This window comes from Pinus tabuliformis, chromosome Q (genome assembly GCF_031772625.1).
Source record: "Pinus tabuliformis cultivar Carrire ecotype Pingquan chromosome Q, CPIR1, whole genome shotgun sequence".
Taxonomy (NCBI): Eukaryota; Viridiplantae; Streptophyta; class Pinopsida; order Pinales; family Pinaceae; genus Pinus; species Pinus tabuliformis.
The window spans coordinates 576,314,100-576,322,085 of NC_142296.1; positions in this window are offsets into that span (position 1 = coordinate 576,314,100).

Below are 7,986 nucleotides of genomic sequence, written 5' to 3' on the forward strand. Positions count from 1 at the left end.
TTTTCTATTTCTTATCTATGGGTATGTTGTATGGGCACCTCTTTTATCTAGTTTTGAAATCTATTACACTCTTCCTCAAATTTTTCGTTTGGCAAGTCGGATTACTTATACAAGCTCCAAGTAGGGCTCGCTTGGGGTAACAATTCCTGCTCTTGTCATTTTGGTCACCCCATCTTGTAGTACAATTTCCATTTAGAACCCTAGTGGGACTACAATCTTGGTGTTTTAATCGTCATGAACTTGTTTGTTTCTTGGAGTCTATCATTTTGGTTATCTCGTCTTACAGTACAATTGCCACTTAGAACCCTAATGGGTCTGCCATGGGGCTTCACTAGGGGAGCACTACCATACCATGGGCATTCATATTGGCGGGTATATATTGAGGAAAAAATGACATAATATATTGAGCATATAATAGGGTTTAATGGGTTTTTATATAGGCAGGTATAAAAAATGGAGCTCAAAGTTAATGAAAAATATAAAGGGGTATAAAAAATGTTAATGAAAAAATGGATACCTATAATATCTAGAGAAAATAGGGGCTTTTTTAAATTAGGAAGGTGTACTGGGTTCATATTTGTAGGGAGTCAAATAATATGTTTTTAGAGGTATTTTCCAATATGTAGTGAAATTAAGGGTATTATTTAGTATGCCACAAATGCACATGATCTGTCAAAGGTTCATTAAGTGAAGCCACCATGAGGACTTCAATCTCATTGTTTTGTTTGTTGGGAATTTGTTTGTGTATTGGTGTTTCTTGTTGTGTGTTTTATTTGCAGGTTTTATATGGCTCCAAGCCGAAGATTACCAACTTGTTGAGGTGGAGCTTTTGGTGTGTCTGTCTCTAGACACAAGCGCCTTTTAGGATGGGAATTGGTGGAAAGTTACTTTGAAGTCACCCCTCTGGAAGTTTGAAAGGAAACCTTGAATTTGGAAGCCAAGGAATTTGGGGATCGCAAATATTTCTCATATTCAAAGATCAGTGGCAGCAGCGCATAATCAATACTCGATCTAGGAAAGTTTCAGAAAATAAGGTTTTATTTTCTACACTCGATCACACAACATCATCAAATTGAGACATTGCTTAGTTTGGTTCTCCTTGACAAACAAGTGGATAACTAAAATCTCTTTGTCAGCCAAGAGGATATTAAGCACATTTTGCGGGATATCGGGTACAATTTTGATGATATCGTGGTAAGAATGAATTTTGTGGAATGATTTGTGGTTTTAGATTTAGATAGAGACTCTAACGATCATCGAGAAGAGGTAGCTATCATAAATATTATGCCACTCAACTCCATGCCTGCAAACATTAAGTTGTCTATGAACAACAACCATGCAAACTCTCCTTCACAATCGCCAGTCATCGTTTTAGACTAGAATGTCCTCCAAGAAAATGTTGTTTGCCTTTTGTTGATTGGTTGGACTAAAACGTCCAACAAGCCAATGTTTAACTTTTATTTTGGATAGTTATTGGAACCCACCTTACCTAGTCATCTTTGTTAGTCTACAAAACTCTAAAAGCGATCCTATATTCTCTACTCTAGTAACTTTACTCAAGTGCACTCATGTCTACATTCTAAAGTCATCTAGTTTTGAAGGTCTTCATCTAATTTCGATACTTGTTATAAAAGTTTGATAATTCTACTTTCCACTATATGCATGGTAATCCTAGTGTCCCATAGTCCTACAGGTCAGAAGAAGGAATGAAGGGCTCCCAATAAAGTTTTGTAATATTTTTTGCTTTTTGCTATCAATAAAAATGCATTGATAGAATTTTAAAAAATAGTAAATTGAATTTAAACCTTGACATTGTATTCAACTATTTGGAATATATTTGTGTATTTTTCTCTTTAGAGTCTATTTAATTCATCTTATTCTTTAGTATGTAGGTGAGAATGAGAGTATTATTTTTTTAAATATATATTTTAGATGAAAAGGTAATTTTGAAGGTGAAATTAAATCAATTAATTTATGTAGAAATTATTTATTTGAGTTAAAAATAATAGGATTTACTTTACATTATACACTTGAATAATTTTTAGATTATAACAGTTCTTTTGTGAAGGTTTGTTTTAAAGGAAACCTTCTCCTTCATTAACTAAATATGAAAATGCTTATCCAAAAAGTTTATATATACTAATTTACCAACAAATATAAATAAAAAATAGCATACTAAAATAATATCCTATACTTATATATGGCAATTATTATTTAAAAAAAAGTTTCAAACTCTAGGTGAAATCCTTTTATCATTGAGAGGTTAGTCTTTTGGCTCCTTTTCCTCCTGTTCATACATAGAAGGTTTTAGGTTATCCTTAAAGATGGTGGAATTTGATATTGTTTTCTCTAAGCCACATGAATTCTTTGTATGATACTTGATCTCAACATTCTTATGCACTTGAGAAACCATTATACCTATCTCAAAATTTGTGGATCGTTCCAAACATGCCTTCAATAATCATGATTGTATGGAGGATGTCTTCATTTTTATCCTCCTTATTTTCTAGAGTTTGAACAATTAGAGTTTTTACCAACCAACATATTTCTTCCATTCTAAATAACATCACCTCCCAGGTGCTAGAATATACTAGGCCTTTAACCCATCTATCCAATTCATCCAATATCTGAATTCAACTTAAATTTCTCCTTTTCTCCTTAACCCTCCTTTCCAATTCATCAATTTTTTATTTATACAACTTATGACTCCATTCATGGATGAGCCTTGCAACCTACATTACATCTTTAATGTCCCTATACATATGTGTCGAATTCACAAAGCTCAATGCCCTTAACGAGAAAATATAGGGTGTTTTTCTTTTCCCATTCATGGAGTTGCCCACATTTATTTTCATTTTGAATAAGATGGCTAAGTAGCAAGGAAACTTGACCCCCTTGAAATTGAAGCAATGAAATTAATGCAAGAGATAGGTAACCCAACATGGACATTGCAATTAGGAACCTTAAAATTCGAGGGCCTCCAAAAGAATGGAAATAAACCACCTAACCCCCATAGAGTGGAGAAACTACCACCCTTCTCGCTTCAACCTAGATAATAGACATAAACCAAGCATAGATGCAAAAGAAAATAAGAAAATTACCTAAGACCCCATGCCACCGAGTCTCCAAAGAGGTTTTAGATCACTTGTACACCAAGGAGGCCATTATTTTGCTTCTTGAGACTCATAAAATAATCTAAGTGATTTCCTCCACCATTAAATAACCATTCATCCATTCTTGTTGGTGAAATATTCATTTTGGACTAAAATTTTCTATTCCTTGCACTTTGGTACCACTCCATAAATCATTGCACTTTCCATTTGACAAAATGCACATGAAATATCTTTACATACTCACCTCCCTGATACAATTATCAATTTAGCATCAATTAGGAAGGGGTTTGTACTCCCTCCTATAACTTCACTCATCCTTACATTCACATCTATGATAACTAGCTAATGGATAATATGTTGCGTGTTAATGCAAGGAAAAGTGGTAATTGATCAACATGCAATGGTGGTTATCTCCCCACTTATTGACACCCCATCTGAGGGTCATGCTGAAATCATGTTCGTTAAGAATATGAGATATAATATAATAGATCCTTCTAAGTTAAGCACACAATAATCATGATTAACATCACTTAATAAACATTAATTTACGGTATTTTTATGATACTTTTTTCATTATTATTCATGATGATATTTCCATCACATAAACTATGATGATAACTTTAAATTTAAGATGGCTATAACTATATATCTATAATGGTAATGGAGTATAACACATTTCATTTTTAAACAAAAATTAAGGTAGATACATTTCAAGTCTAGATCTATAATCCTAGAGGGATCAAATCCTTTGAGGTTGACACATTTTCTATAAAAAAAAATCTCTCAAAAGTCTTCATGAACCTTGAGGGACTTATCCCTCATTGGGCATGATAGATTTGTAGTTTCAGTATGGATTTAAATTGGTTATGTATGTATGTATGTATGTATCATTAAAACACTCAAATGGTGTGCTACTCAGTATGAGGGATATGTGCAATTCATTCTATGTTTAAGATGGAATTGGCACATGGTAATATATATAATCCATGTGCCAATTTTTTGTTAAGAATGGAAGGAATTACACATATCCATCATGCTTAGAAGATTACTATTAAGATTTTTTGAGCATGGGAGAACAAACACATAGAAACATGTCCATGTACCTACTTAGATGGCTTTGGTGCTGCTAAAACTACCATGAAATATTTACAACCTATAGTTTTTAGAATGTATGTGCATGTGATCCTTTGTAGGAGAATGCATGTTATCTAGAACTTGCATGTGTTCTTAAGAAAGAGTGTGAACATGCTTGACTGTGCACGTGCTCTAGAATGCACACATGTTTCTAAGTAAGAGAAAGCATGCATTTTATAATGTGTGTGCATTCCTAAAGTAAAGCACACACATGTTTTGAAGTGCATACATTTTCTTATTACAATAGATGAAAAACTAGATAAACTACCATATTTTTGTTGAAGGAAATGTAACTAGGCTAGGTCTTCCTAAATGTAATTTGTATTTATTCAAGAAAAGAGAAATTATTTTTGTAATATTTGCCAATGAGTTTATTTCTCATTGAAAATAGGTCAAGCACATTTAAAAGTGTTTCTAGAAAGTAAAAATCAAAATATAATTATGATAAGACCCTTTGAGGGCATGTTACATCATGTACAAGGTCATGGAAACATCTCCAAGAAAATTCAAATCCTCTCTTAGTATCAACGAAGTCTCCAAGTAGCAAAATGATGGATAAAAGATGAATTTTGTTGTAAACTATCATGTCGGCCCAGAGGACAGTCAAGTTGGCTTATAGAGGAGGGCAAACCTCTATTTATAGAGGTTTCCCACTCTTCATACAACACACAACTCTCTCTAAAATCGCAAGCAAGAAGAGGGCCAAAAAGGATGAAGAAAAAACAAAGAAGAGGGTTATAAGGGAAATGAGATAAGAAGACAAAACAACGAAGGTAAGGAGGCAATTTTTGAAGTAGCTACAGCCACACATGCAAGGTTAAGGAAGGATTATTTGCAGTCATAGCAATAGTCATCATATACCACTATTTTAGGTGAAAAATAGGCCCACAAGGCCTCTCTCTCCAACAAATAAGAAAAGAAAAGACAACGAGATAAAGAGGACTGTTTCTAGGGTTTTCGTCCACATGTGCAAAGATTCCAGAAGTCAACTTATGCAAATTTAACAGCAGTTGAAGGCAGGCCTCATCCAAATAGACACCTAGGCCTACAAGGTATCCGAGAAAAGCAAAGAAGGCTCTCCCTATAACGAATACAATAATCCCTAATGTTCTAGGGTTCTCTTAAGAAGAAAAGAAGCCTAAGAAGCAGAAGAAGGATGAAGTGTTGAGGAGCAGAGCGCTGAAAGACAGAGGTCCACACATTAAAATTTATAGTGTGGAGAGAGGAAGGATTTGACTTGTGGTTGGAGGATCCTATAGTCAAGGGTCTAGGCTTTGGAAGTTGTTCAAATACGAAGCTTCAATAAGAGAAAAATTACAAAGGGTTTTCCTTTCAAGAGTGGAGAGGTTTTGTCCCTGGCAGAGAGCCAAAATTTGTGTTCTTGTTATTTTGTTTTGGTAGAAGTTTTATGAAGTACACACATATGCATTAATAAGAATAATACGAAGCATAAGCTAACAAGAAAATTAAAAATACTCCACAAATTATTATCAAATAACGAAGAATCATCACAACACTACTTTGCCCTATATTCTTCAACATGGTTTCAGAGCTTAGGTGACACATCAAGGAAAGGGAAACTCAAGAACACTCATTAAAAGAAGCATATACAAAGTTGAAGAATCAAGTCTAGAAGCCTCAACCACTTCAAGGACAATAAGGGTCTACAATCTATCATACATCAAGGAGGTATACAAAGCTAGAAGAAGAGCCTTACATAAAGGCACCTACAAAGAAGAGCAGATTGAAGTAGGACCTACATCAAGCTACAAGTATTCAAGCAAACATCATCACCAAGCAAGTCTACTTGGGGAAGGCAAATTGAAGAACATCAATATCCAGGGAAGATAAGTCATCAAGCCTTCCAAGAGGAAGAAAATCCATCACATCACAAAATATATCAAGTAAGTACATGTCCCCTTCTGAATATACATCAATGTCTTTTTGCAAGGAAAGCAATAAATTGGGGGGAACAAAGAACTTTATTGTACGGAAGAAGAGGACTAATCTACTTCTCAAGGAGAATGAACTCCTAGAACTTTTCAAAGGGAATATCATTATCCATGCTAAGGAGAAGACTCAAGCCTTAACTAAGTTCAATAAGGATGAGACAAGAGCTCAAAGGATTCTGATATAATCAATCAAAGACTCTCTCATTCCTTATGTCTCCAAGTTTGAGACATCGAAAGAAATATATATGATAATATAGTAGAGCTATTCTTGGTATCCACAACTGGAAAAGTAATATCTCTTAGGAATGAATTATACAAGATGAAGATAACAAACGAAGGAATAGCTCCCTACTTCATAAAAATATTTGAAATGAGATATCAACTTTAAGAGGTTGGGGAAGTCATGTGTGATAGAGAGATGCGAATTGTAGTACTCAATTCTCTACCTGAGGAGTGGGGAAACTTCACATCAAGCATATATGCCAAAAAGGAAGCAACCACTCTCAGTGAAATGTGGTCTCCATGTAGAACAAAGGAAACCTGACTTAAGGCAAAAGAATATGTGGGAAAAAAAGAGCAAGCATTTTCTACCATAGCCAAAAAGGGTAAATTTGGCAAGTTTGGTCGATGAAAAAAAACAACAAAGACATGTCCAAGATCCAGTGTTTTGGATGCCAAGAATATGGAAACTACAAAAGGAATTGTCCTAAGCTTAAGAAGGACAACAATATCAAAAGGAAGAGGGAAGAAGCTCACATAACTCAAGAAATGAAAGAAGAAGGAAAGAAGAAAAACAAGGAAGATCCTCCGGATCTCTACTATGACTAGGTCAAACTCTTTACTTCTAGAATTCTTTCAAAGTTTTGAGTAGAATAGGAAAATGTAGGAATAAATTAAAATTACATTGCTAGAAACACCCTCTAGAATCTAGCAACATGATGTACATAGAGTCCTAAGCCACTGATGTAGATGTAACTTTTATGAGAAGAACAAAAATGCATAAGTAGAAATATATTTTAGAATATAGGAGCATGGAAGATATAGCTCAAGATATTCACATAGAAGAAGCATACCTAGTATAGGACCTCATACACAATGAAATAAAATTGATCATGATAAGAATCTTAGAAGACCTACTTCATCAAAATAAACGAAACATTTGCAAGGCAAGGATATTTAATATCCTATGATAGAATCTTCAAAAGAAGGTTCATTGTAACCAAGGAAGATGTCTTATTGGGAATCCCATTCATGGGATTCAAGAAAAGGAATGGTATACAGGAAAGCTAAGATGAAGCAAGAAGGGCCACACCAAGGTCAATCAAATGAAGCAAGGATGATCAAAGGAGAATCAAGATGTGGTATGTATGCAACAAAGTTTAAGCCATGTTATCATTTGTATATTATTGTGTCATGGGTATAATTCTATAGTTCTAAGAACATGCTCAAAGGCATGCACTACAATGTGATGAAGGTCAACAAAAGAATATGCTCACATAAGGAGCATTAGATTGCTGACTAAGAAGTGAGAAGAAATGATGACAAGTCCAGAAAGAAATCAATAAACGAATGCTCTCAGAAGAAGCACTAGATGGTTGAGCTATCTATCTGAGAAGAAGAAAATGAAGGAAAGAGATCAAGCATGTGAAGAACATCATGATCATCAAGAATCACTATCTGACAAAGGCCTTGAAGATATCTCCTGAAAGAAGGCATGACAACTCTGATAAAGAAACACCCTTGACACCTATGAAGGCCTTGGAGATACAAAAGGTGCAAATACCTGA